The sequence below is a fragment of the Prionailurus viverrinus genome, chromosome B1, assembly GCF_022837055.1.
Source record: "Prionailurus viverrinus isolate Anna chromosome B1, UM_Priviv_1.0, whole genome shotgun sequence".
Lineage (NCBI taxonomy): Eukaryota > Metazoa > Chordata > Mammalia > Carnivora > Felidae > Prionailurus > Prionailurus viverrinus.
In genome coordinates, this window is record NC_062564.1 from 129425284 (window position 1) to 129438502 (window position 13219).

Genomic DNA, 13219 nt, shown 5'->3' on the forward strand with positions numbered 1-13219 from the left:
CCTAAAATCTATTTGAAAGGTTCAGGGGAGCCAACAAATAAGAATTTTTGTTTTTTTAATGCTTATTTATGTTTGAGAGAGAGAAAGGCAGACTGCAAGTGAGGGAGGTGCAAAGAGAGAGGGAGAGAGAGAGAGACGGAATCAGAAGTAGGCTTCAGGCTCTAAGCTGTCAGCACAGAGCCAGATGTGGGGCTGGAACACACGAGCTGTGAGATCATGACCTGAGCCAAAGTCAGACGCTTAACCGACCGAGCCACCCAGGTGCCCCAAATAAGAATTTTTTTTAAATGAAAGTTTTTTTTTTTAAGGTTAGAGTCATTTACCTATCATAGTTGCACAACGTCTCACAGACAGCCTTAAATTTTAATATGTGAATAACTCGCAATGGATGTAAGCCTAAGAAGAAAAGAAAATCACGTTAAATTAAATTAACATAGTGTGAGGCTGGTCCTTATTTACTGTTTGATGCTTGAGAAGAGAAACTGTAGCTCAAGGTCTAATTGAATGTTCTGTACTACTGAGGCAGGTACTAAAATATTAACAAATTTACTACTAAGAGTTACAGATAATTATAATATTCTGCCTACCATAAAAGCATATCAGCTCTACCTACATTTATTAATCCCTCTGCTGCTTTTGTTCTTTTTCATTTCATAACCTGCATACTAAGTGGGGATGCAAAATAAATTTAAGCCAACTAATATATTTAAGTCATATATTTAAATTTTGTCTTATCAAAAAATCAACTCAAAGTGAATAGATAACGCAGTTAGGTTATAGAACGTTTCATATCTCATGATGGCAGATTTGAATTGGTGGGCCATTGAATTTATGATTCCAGATGTTTTCATACTACCTTTGTTCTGCTTCACTATTGTTTTAAGCTTGGCTATTTTGAGAGAGAGAGAGAGAGAGAGAGGGAGAGAGAGAGACAGCATGCATGAGAGGGGAGAGAAAGAACCCAAACAGGCTCTGCACTGTCAGCATGTGGAGCCTGATGTGGGGCTTGAACTCGTGAACCCATGAGATCATGACATGAGCCAAAATCAAGAGTTGGATGCTTAACTGACTGAGCCACCCAGGCATCCCCACTACTTGACTATTTTCATTGGAAGGGTGGGGGATAATTAGCAGAGGCATGTGGGGTAAAAGTGTGTTTGTACAATATAGCTGTACTCTTTGTAGGTGATTTCTCACCAAGAGATCACTAGTTTCATGGCCATTTTTATTACAACACTGTTGTTGGAGATAATGAAGAAAAGTTACAGGAACAGTTTGAGGAAGAGGGAAAAGAATCAATCCACAAATAGAACTCAGTAGTGACTGTGAGCAGAGATATCTCTTTGTTATAACCAAATAGTGATACTGACTGTACAATGAGACAGTAAAGGCACCACTAAACATGCGTACTTGATGCTGAAGGAGAGTCATGCATTGTCTTCCTTCCATTTATACAGCTTGTTTCATATCAGGTTCTGCCATGGATTAGCTGTGTGAAATTGGACAAGGCATGTATCTGAGCTTCTGTTTTCTCTGTACCCTGTTATATGTAAACTGAGGAGAATTATAAGATTAAATAATTTTTAGAATTAAACATGTAAACGTATTAAGAACTTACAGCAATGCATCATACATTAAGCATGATATATATGTTGACTATACTTATTTTTCTCTGTATTTTTTTATATTACCATGTGGGATGTCTAATAGAATCATAGGATTTTTTAAGAGTTTTTTTTTCAAGAGTAATTTTACAGTAAGTTCACAGCAAGATTGAGAGGAAAGTATAGAGATTTTCCATATACCCCTTTCTCATATATGCATGCTTCTCCCATTATCTGCATCCTCCAACAGAGTGGTACATTTATTATAACAGATACATCTACCTTCATAATCTTAATCATCCATAATTCAAAGTTTACATTACAGATCACTCTCAGTGTTTTACATTCTTTTGGTTTGGAAATGTATAATGACATGTATCTACTATTATAGTATCAGACAGTATTTTCATGGCCCTAAATATTCTCTGTGTTGTATCTATTCATATATCCTTCCCTACTGAACCCCTGGCAAACACTGATCTTTTAACTGTATCCATAGTTTTGCATTTTCCAGAATGTCATATAATTGGAATCGTATAGCATGTCGTCTTTTCAAATTGGCTTCTTTCATTTAGTAATATGCATTTAAGATTCCTCCTTAAATGCCTGGGATAAATTCCTCTTGGTCATGGTATATAATTCATTGTATATATTGTTGGATTTGATTTCCTAACATTTCATTGAGGATTTTGACATATAAGTTCATAAGAGATGTTAGTCTGTAGCTTTCTTTCCCTGCAATCTCTTTATCTGGTGTTAGTATTAGGATAATGCTGTTCTCATAGAATAAGTCAAAAAGTATTGCCTCTGCTCCTATCCACTGAAAAAGATGTAGAGAATTAGTATTTTTTTTTTCCCTTAAATGTTACATGTAATTTGCCAGTGAACCCATCTAGCTCTGAAGCTTTGTTTGGGAAGTTAATTAATTATTGATTCAATTTCTTTAATAGATATAGGCCTATTCAAATGCTCACTTTATTGTGTCTTTTAAGGAATTGGTCTATTTCATTCAGGTTATTGAATTTGTGGACATATAATTGTTCATAGGATTCATTTATTGTTATTTGAATATCCATGAGATCTGAAGTGATACCTCCCCTTGCTTTTCTGATATTGGTCATTTGTGTCCTCTCTTTTTTTCTTAGCCTGACTAGAGGCCTACTGATTTTACAGATCTTTTTAAAGAACTAGCTTCTGTTTTCATTGATTTTCTCTGTTGATTTCATATTTTCAATTTGATTGATTTCTGTTTTAATTATATTATTCCCTTTCTTCCTTCTCCTTTTGACTTAATTTGCTCTTTTTCTGGTTTCCTAATGTAGAAATTCAGATTATTGATTTTAGATCTTTCTTTTTTCTAATATATGCATTTAATGCTCATGTAATTCAATGTAAATTTCTAAGTATTGTTTTAACTGCATCCCACAAATTTTGATAAGTTGTGTTTTAATTTTTATTTAGTTCAAAATATTTTAAAATTTCCCTTGAGATTTTTTTCTTTGATCCACTTGTTATTTAAAGGTGTGTTGTTTAGGGGTGCCTGGGTGGCTTAGTCAGTTAAGCTTCCAAAATTCTTGGTTTTGGCTCATTATCTCACAGTTTAATGGGTTTGAGCCCCACATCAGGCTCTGAGCTGGCTGCACGGAGTCTGCTTGGGATTCTTTGCCTTCCTCTCTCTCTAGCCTTCCCCCATTCGCACTGTCTCTGTCTCTCTCAAAATAAACAAATAAACTTAAAAAATTAAAAAAAAAATAAAGGTGTCTTGTTTAATCTCCATGTTATTTGGGATTTTTCAGTTTTCTTTTTGTTATTGATTTCTGTTTTAATTCCATTGTGGTCTGAAGGCAGACATTGTGTGATCTTTATTATTTTAAATTTGTTAAGGTGTATTTTATGGCCCAACATGTGGTATAATCTTGGTACTTTGTGAAGTTGAGAAGAATATTTATCCTGTTGTTGGAAAGAAGTAGTCTATAGAGGTGAATTATATCCTGTTGATTGTGGAATTCAACTATGTTTTACTGATTTTCTTCTGCTGTTATGTCCATTTCTGAGAGGGGGTTTTTGAAGTCTCCAACTATGGTGGTGGATTCATCTGTTTCTCTGCAGTTCTATTAGTTTTTGCTTCACATAGTTTGATGCTCTGTTTTAGGTGCATATCCTTAAGGATTGTTATATCTCCATGGACAATTGATCTCTTTATCATTATGCAATGTCCTTCTTTATCCCTGTTAACCCTCTTTGGTTTGGAGCTGCTCTGTCTGAAATTAATATAGCTAATTCTGTTTTCTTTTGATTAATGTCATCATGGTATATTTTCTGCATCCATTTATTCTTCATTTATATATGTTTTCTGTTTAAAGTGGGTTACTTATAGATCACATAAAATTGGGTCTTGTTTTTTGATACATTCTGACAACTTCTGTCTTTTAATTAGTTGCATTGACATTCAAAGTGATTATTAATATAGTTGGATTAGTATATACCAAATTTGTTACTGTTTTCTGTTTGTTACTTGTTCTTTCTTCCTGTTTTTGTCTTCCACTCTTTTGTGGTTTTGATTGAATATTTTATATGCTTCTTTTATATGCTACTTTCTTAGAATATTAAATATACTTTTTAAAAACAATTTTTAGTGGTTCTAGAGTTTGTAAATATATTTACAGCTAATCTAAGTCACTTTTCAAAATTGCTTAATGGGTAGTGTACTTTATAATAACAAAGTAATCCTAATTTTTCCCTCCTGTTTTTTGTATCATCATTATTGCATTTAAATATAAGCATACAGAAACATATATATGTATGTATATAGGTACATAGATACATACATATATATACATATATGTGTATATATAATGTGCACAAGCATACACAACCAATACAAGTTGCTATTATTTTGAACATTTTGTGATGTTTGATCAATTTAAAATAAGAAAAATATAAGTTTTTTATTTTACCTTCACTTAATCCCTCTTTGATATTCTTCATTTGCTTATATAGACACGAGTTTCTGACTTATATATTATTTTACTTTTCTCTGAATAAGTTTTTTGAGCATTTCTTGCAAGGTAGGTCTCTTTGTAACAAAGTCTCTCAATTTTTGTATGTCTGAAAAAGTCTTTATTTCTCATTTACTTTTGAAGGATGAATTAGCAAGGTATAGAATTCTAGATTGTTGGTTACTGTTCTCTCAAGATTTTAATATTTCATTCTACTCTCTTCCTGTTTGCATGATTTCTGAGAAGTCAGATGCAATTCTTATTTTGTTCTTGTATAGTTAAGGTGTTTTTACCTCTTGCTTCTTTTAGGATTTTTCTTCATCTTTGATATTCTGTAGTTTGACAATGATATGCAAAGTTGTAATTTTTGTTGTAGTTTTTATGTTGTTCACTTGATTGTTTGTTTTTGCATTTATCCTGCTTCGTGTTTTCTGAGCTTACTTGATCTGTGGTTTGGTGTGTGACATTAATTTAGGGAAATTCTCAGTCATCCCAGTCATTATTGTTCAAACATTTCTTCTGTTTCTATTTGTCTTTTTTCCTCTTCTGGTTTTCCCATTACACGTATGTTACACTTTTTACAGTTGTTCCACAGTGCTTGTTTATTTTGTTCTTTTTTTTTTCCTGTCCTTTTTCTCTTGTCTTTGCATTTTGGGTTTTGAGGATTCTATTGCTATATCCTCTAGTTCTGAGATTCTTTTCTCAACTATGTCCAATCTACTAAGAATCCCATTAAAAGCATTCTTCATTTCTGTTACATTGTTTTTGTTTGTTTGTTGTTGTTTGTTTATTTTGTGTCAAGCGTTTGTATTTGGTTCTTTCTTAGGATTTCTACTCTCTTCTTACATAGCCCATCTGTTTTTGCATATTGTCTATTTTGTCTCTTAGAACCCTTAGCATATTAATCATGATTACTTTATATCCCTGGTCTAATAATTCCAACATCCTTGTCATGTCTCTTCCTGATGCTTGTTGTGTCTCTTCAAGTGAGTTTATTACTATTTGGTATGCCTTGTAAGTTTTTCTTGATAGCTGGACATCTGTTGAGTAAGAGGAGCTGCTGCAAATAAGCCTTAGTGATGTGATGGTGAGGTATGGCAGGGAGGTAGGCATTCTATAGTCCTATAATTAGGTTTTAGTCTTTTAGTAAGCTTATGCCCCTGTATTGTGAATTTCATAAAGTTTTTCAGAGTTTTTTTTTCTCCTTAGGTTGGACAGAATGGCTAGAGTGGGATGAGTCGCATATTTCCCTTCTCCCACATCATTAGGCTCTGATAATACCACAGCATGTTATGTTTTGAATAACTAGTTCCCCCTGATGATAAGACTCATTAACAAGAACACTGTACTGTGGATATTTCAAAATCATTCCTCCCTCTTCCAGCATTCACTGTTTCCCACCCCCAAAAGCAGATGATTTTTCTCTGCTATTTCCTGTGGACACACATTGAACACCTAGAGGTAAATCTCACAATACTGTGGGGGCCCACTGTGACTAGATTTCTCTGGAGTTTTTAATTCTCAGAGTTTTCCACATTGAGCCTCCAGTAATCATCAATTACAGTCTAGTTTTTTTTCTACCTGGCACTGGTTCCCATGGTGGTTTCTGTCAGGTCTGGTGAGCCATGCTGCCAGGTATTTGCCTGTCTGTCTCTCTGGTTTGGGGACAGCAGTTTGCCTTGTGTCCTTTCCCCTCTTGTGGATTCAAAACGAGTTGTGTGTGTGTGTGTGTGTGTGTGTGTGTTTGTTTGCTTTCAGTGTGTTCAGTATTTTGTCTTTAGGATGGAGTGTTGACCTCTACACTTCACACACAAGGAACTGGAAGCTGAAAGTCTAGGAATTTTTTTAGGATTTAAATGTAAACATGTTAAGCACTTGGAATAGGGCATACATTAAGCATGATATGTATTAGCTATGATATTTTAATGTATTGTTGTATAATTTATCACCACATTACTATAAAGCCTTACTGTATTATGTAATGTATTTTTTGACATATGCCATTACTGTATTCCTATATTAAGTATATCATAAAATATTATATATGTTATATAGTATTACAATTTTACCATACAGAATTACTATTTGTAGAGTAGCAAGCAGCAGATTCCTTTTAAAAACACATTTATTGAATTATACATACAAAACTTAAACAAATGATAACAAAATAAATAAGACAGCTGTGTTCTAATGAAGTGTACATAATTGCATAAAGAGAATATTATCCGAACCCCAAAAGTTCTTTTGTGCCACCTTGTAAGGAATAGTGGTCACTCCAATGGCAACACCTCTTTGACTTCTTTTTAATTTCTTTTTTGTAAGTTTCTTTATTTTGAGAAAGAGAGAGAGAACACAAGTCGGGGAGGGTCAGAGAGAAGTAAAGACAGAATCCCAAGCAGCCTCTGCAACATCAGTGCAGAGCCTGATGCAGCGCTTAAATTCAGGAACCATGAGATCATGACCTAAGCCAAGATCAAGAGTTGGATGCTTAACCAATTGCGCCACCCAGACGCCCCAGGACTTATAGTCTATGCTAGTCTTACCTGTTTGTGAACTTTATATAAATGGAAACAATTTTCTTTTGTTACTGGCTTCATTTTATTTGAAAGATTTATTAATGTATGTAGCAGTAGCTCATTAATCTTCATTGCTGAATTGTGTAAATAAACTACAATCAATTTATTTATTTTTATTATCCTTGTTTCATTGGAAATGACTGCTAAGATAGTTTTCATTAAATATACTGATAGTAGGCATGCTTGTAACATATCTAATCTTTCCATAAGTCACCAATTCACCATAATGATGGTGTTTATTTAGCGATTTTATAGATATTTATCAGATTGAAATTCCTCTATTCTTATCTCTCTAAAAACTTTTAAAATGAATGAATATTGACTGCTATCAGATGCTTTACTGCAACTGTTGATCATTATTAATAATTGATGATTTTCCTCTGTCTTTCTGTCAATGTGTTGAATTTGATAATTAAGACCTTTAGGACAAAAATGAGAAAATATTTTTCCTTTGTGAGAATAAGTGGTATAAGAAATATGCTATAGTAAAATTTAAACTTTGATAATATTTAAGAAAAATGATATTTACATGCACTTTCAAAACAAGATTCACAAGAAAATTAGTATACTGTTTAATAATCTTCATTTGTGGATGCAAGAATGGTTCCCAATAAGCTGAAAGAATGGTTCTGTGAAACTCACTATTAGTGATTGTAAGAAAAAGACAAAATCATAGCTACCATCCATAAACAAAAAGAGTTGGTTGGTAAGGTACATAAAACATTAACTTTTCCTGATCTGAGACCAAGTACACCACAAAAAGAAAGTATATGCTACCTATAAAATATCTAGTTCAAAGTCATAATTTAAAGACAGTTTTATTATGCCCACCTAAATTCAGAATTCAATATGATACTAAATTTCTGCTTTGGGATTACAAAAGCTGAAAAGAATTCTTGATCAGAAAAATGTATGAACAAACTGGATTACAGAGATTTCTTTGCAGAACAGGAATGATACTTTGGATGAGCAAATTTAAATTTAAATGTTTTCCTACTTATTCAGAATTGTTCTTTACATTTTTTTCTTGGATACATCATTGCCGAATCTCAGTAAGCTTAGCCCGTGCTAAACACCACTGATTTTAAAGAACCAGATTACGACTACTTGTTTCATTACGAACATGTCACCTACGTGCCAACCATTGTGCTGAGCCTCATAGAGATAGATTAGAAGACCACCGCCCTTTTAGAGCTTCCGTTTCAGTGTTATGTCTCCTAAAACTCAGAATCCGGGTTTTCTGCAGGGGGGAAAAAAAAGGACTTTTAAAAGGATTGTAAAAACTTGAAATTCACAAACACAAAATTTTATTTTAAGTCTTATATAATTTTTAGGGTAATTATTAATTTGTAACATGCCTCATTAATCTTCATTGAAAGGATTGAAATAGAAGGATTAGAAATAGAAGGATTCTTTTAAAAATAGAAAGGATTATGGGGCGCCTGGGTGGTTCCGTGGGTTAAGCGGCCGACTTCAGCTCAGGTCATGATCTCGCGGTCGGTGAGTTCGAGCCCCGCGTCGGGCTGTGTGCTGACAGCTCAGAGCCTGGAGCCTGTTTCAGATTCTGTGTCTCCCTCTCTCTGACCCTCCCCTGTTCATGCTCTGTCTCTCCCTGCCTCAAAAATAAATAGAACGTTAAAAAAAAAATAAAAAAAAAATAGAAAGGATTAAATTCTGATTTGAGAGTCAAGGGTTGAATTTGAAGTGATGTTATGTAATATTTGGTAGGGATACTTCGTGACAGCTTACCAGGATTGAAGGCATTTTCAAAAGTAACAATTGAATGTTTTTAGATTGATAAAGTCAAATCCAAAAATCCACTTCTTCTAGTGGTAGAAGTCCTAAAATGCCTGTAAAAATATATGTAAGACTGGCAGATATAAAAGAAAAATCTCTCAATTCGATTCTTTTGGCTTTTTGTTCTATCCACTAATCAGGAAATAAAATCTTATTATGAAAGATGTGTATTGTTACTTCAAGACATATATCGTTCTTTTCTTTGGCAGGGTAGACATATGGCAAAATCTATGTTTGGCTGAATATTTAAAAACAATGTTTTAATTTCTTTTTAATGTTTGTTTCTGAAAGAGAGAGACAGAGAGCGAGTCGGGGAGAGGCAAAGAGGGAGAACACAGAATCCAAAGCAGGCTCCAGGATCTGAGCTGTCAGCACAGAGACTGATGGCAGGGCTTGAACCCACGCACCGTGAGATCACAACCTGAGCCAAAGGCAAATGCTCAACCGACTGAGCCACTCAGTCACCTCTGGATTAATATAAAAAAAAAAAAAAGCATTTTGGGAGAAAATAAGTTTAAAACTTGATTTCCAGACTGTACATTTTTCTGGCAGTCTTGCATCATAAGAATGGTAGATATCCTCTGGGTAAAAATGAAAACAGACAACAATGGGTTTAAATATAAAAATAGCTTTGGTAAACTCAAGGTACATTTGGCAGTTCATTTACAGAAGTGAAGACCCACCTATAACAATGTATTATGAAAAATTTTTATTTCATTTCTTTAACTATATTGAGTTTTTAAAGTTACTTTCAAGTTTCCATCAAGGAGTCTCAGTTATGAATTCCCTAAGCTTTTCCTTATTTTTAAAAGGCTTGGCAAAGAAATATACGGTTGCGGTGTGCCTTGAAGTGCTATTTTAACACAGAGCGTTCAAGTTTCTGATTTATGAGATCTATGAGATTCTGACCAGTCTTTCATTTTTTACCTAGCATTTTTCTTTATAACATATAATATGGAATCAAAAATATCTTCCTAAGCCTCAATAGAATATTGTCTAAGCTATGATTTTCTCTAACTCAAAAATGTCTAGAATATTTCAGTTTAAAAGAACTACTCAGTCATCAGAGAGATGCTATTGAAAAATAACTGTTTTAATGTTTTACTGCCTTGAATCTTATTTTGCCTAGATTTCCCTCAGGTGAGTGGGCTTCATTTATGTCGGATTTCTTAGATAGCTTGAATTTACACTTTAGCATCGGGAACTCTGTCTACTTTAACAGGGCACTCAACTATCCTTGTAGAAGTGGAGTTCAGAGATTTGTACCTTCTTTGAATATTTATTTCTCATAGTTGCCAATTCACAGGAATGTGGCATGAAGAGAATTTCTTGAAAACTGTGCCTTCAGAAAAATCTACTTCAGGATTGAATTTTTACCGTAGGAATGTAAAAGCAATGTTTTTTTAAAAGAAAAATAAAGCTTGTAAATTAACATTTTGCTTAGTCCCACAGTACAGTTGTATGAATTAAATTAATGAGAAACAGTAGAAGCATTATTTTCCTATCATATGCGTTTATTTAAATATTATACAATATAATTCTGATATGGTTACCTGAAAGAAGTCAGTAGAATGTTTGACTTTTGAAACTTTTTATGTGGAAACTTAGATATTTGCTTTCTCTGAAAAAAAAAATTGGAATTTGAAAGCATTTCTTTAGTTTAGTTAATTCATTCCCGGGGGTTACATTTATGGTTTGTCTTCTGGTAATGTTGTCCTTCTGGGTACAATAGGCTGTAGGTAGGTTCTTCCTTCATGTCTGGCTAGTTGGGTCTGAGAGCATGCATTTTCATACTTTATAGTACAAATAAACTTACTATGACAATGATCAGATTCTTTAATGAATGATATTTTTCAAGTGATTATAAGTCACAAAAATAAATACAGAAAAAAGAAAGTTGTTAAAGTTTCATTATGTTCCAAACTTTAACCATTCTTGATTCTACTTAATGAAAATAGAATTTTGAATTCACAAAGTAGGCATTTGTTGGTTATGAAACTTTGGGAGTCATTCAGACAGCAATTCTCCTTTCCCTTCAAAACAAAACAAAGCAAAATTAGTTGTCTACTTTATCAGGAATAAGCACCAATATAAACATCATTAACAGCTTTATGAAAAGGCGTTGGAAAACAGTCTTTTCTTTGTTAGCTGCAACACTGCCACTAAAGCATTCTATGTAATGAACCATATTCCAATACCCTATTTCTCAATCTCTACTTTAAAATACAACAGAAAAAGGAAGAAATATTTTGCTCTTTTCTCCTTCACTTATGACTTTGTTTTACCTTCCTTCTAGTTAGCATATGAACAACTGAATAACCTACTGAGACAATTTATTTTATTAAATGCATTTTATAATGCCTAAGTAGTTTCATAAATATATTTCAGCATGTTTATTATATGAAGTTTTTAAAAAAGTTTGTTTCTTTTGGCAGGGTACAAAGAAAGAGGGAGAGAGAATACCAAGCAAACTTTGTGTGGGTCTCGATTCCATGAACCTTGAAATCATGACTTGAGCTGAAATCAAGAGTCAGACACTTAGCTAAGTGAGCCATCCAGGCACCCCAAGAAGTTTTTTTTTTCTTTAATCAAAGAACCAAATCTACATGTTCCTATGAATCTATTTAACCTATTCTGATCAGAAGAGAATAGACTCAAATGATTTAGGTTTTGGGGACCAAGTATTCTCACAATTACCAAAACAACTATTAAATTAAGAATGAAAAATAACCTTCTCTCTGTTTCCAGCTATAATAAAATCATGAGGTTAAATTGTTATCTTACCTATATAGGAGGTTATTTTGTTATTAATATTCTGAGATCATCATAATATTGAACAATTATAGTTTTCCAGCTATATTTCTGAAATGTTATAAAAAAATTTCTAGGACTAAAATAGCAAATGTTATTTAAGGAATTTCCTAATATCTAGGAAAAATTGCCTATTTTCTTATTCTCTCAATTTAGTGTTCTCCTGAAAGCAATCATGAGATAAAAACTTGAATTCAGGTACTTTATTTGTAGGTGATTCAAAGAAATAAAAATGAGGGAAAGCAATATTAGAGGAAAGAAAAAGCTAACATAGAGTGTGTTAATGAGCGGTTTATTGCGAGTCAATTCTGCTGGGCACCCTCTGCAAAACTATGTTGGATGTGCCTCAAGATTGTCTCACTGAAGGATAGGGAAGCACAGTATTTAGTCTCCGCCATTTCAGATGAACTCAGAGGTTAGTCAAGGGAAGGTGGAGTGCCCTATCGAATAGGATCCACTAATACCTATCTCTTGCATTGCTCAGTAGTGATTGGCATTTCAAAATGGTGGCTGTCTTTGATGTCAAAAATAAAATATATGAAATTAGAGGGTTAGTGAAATCTATCTGCTGCTACAAAGAGAGACTATAACTGATACTTAATATTTTTCTCTATCTCCCATTTTAGAGACCATTAACTTCGCATTTCTATTGTTTTAATTGCATTACCTAGTAGGATGACACAGTCATTCCAGTTACTTTTTCTTAGTTCATGATCACTGCAAAAGCTCATTTACTTTCATCAGAAGTATAGAAGTACTAAGAGATATCTCAGTGAATTTCTGACACTCCAGACACGTTCCTTCATGCCCCCATTTTGTAGCAGCAACTCTAGTACCTCATTATTCCAATTATAAGAATATGCCTGTCAGAACTCTGACTGCAGGGAGATTTAGTTGTAAGAGCTCTGAAATTAAGCCCATGCTTCCCTTGGACTATCCCCGGCCAGCAATTGAGCATGTAATGAATCCTAAGGAAACCCCATTCCTGAGAGTTGCAGGACTCTCTGACAAGCAACTTTGGCTTAAAGACTCCCTAACAGCTTTGCCAAAGTCTACCAGAGTTGCAGTGTCTGAGATACTTCTTCCTTTGGCCTCTCTCTCTTCTTTACCTGCCATCAATACATCTTCATCACAGTCTGGTAACTCTATCTCCTCTTTATACCTTTCCCTTTATTTATTTATTTATTTATTTATTTTTTACAGACATTGCCATATTACATCTCTCTCATGGCTAATCCCGTCTTGATGTTTGTTTCTTGGAGGACTTCACACAAGTGATACCAGGATAATAAACATTATAGAAGATCCCATAGCAGAGATAAGGAAAGATTACTGTTTAAGGCAAGGGTACAGTTGTCTCCCTTCAATTATGGACATATCCAGAGAGGTATCTCAACCTCAGAACTCCCACTGTCCCTGTTATTTGAGGTCT

The 13219-nt window shown here is 33.8% G+C and overlaps 1 long non-coding RNA gene across 1 annotated transcript; it reads right to left on the reverse strand.

The window, feature by feature from the left end:
* Positions 1-322: 322 nt before the first annotated feature.
* On the reverse strand, positions 323-8402 carry LOC125163346 (uncharacterized). Its single transcript, XR_007151418.1, has 3 exons — positions 8314-8402; positions 1411-1554; positions 323-396 (listed from the first exon to the last, which is right to left on the reverse strand). It is a non-coding gene; the product is annotated as an uncharacterized LOC125163346 (long non-coding RNA).
* Positions 8403-13219: the final 4817 nt, after the last annotated feature.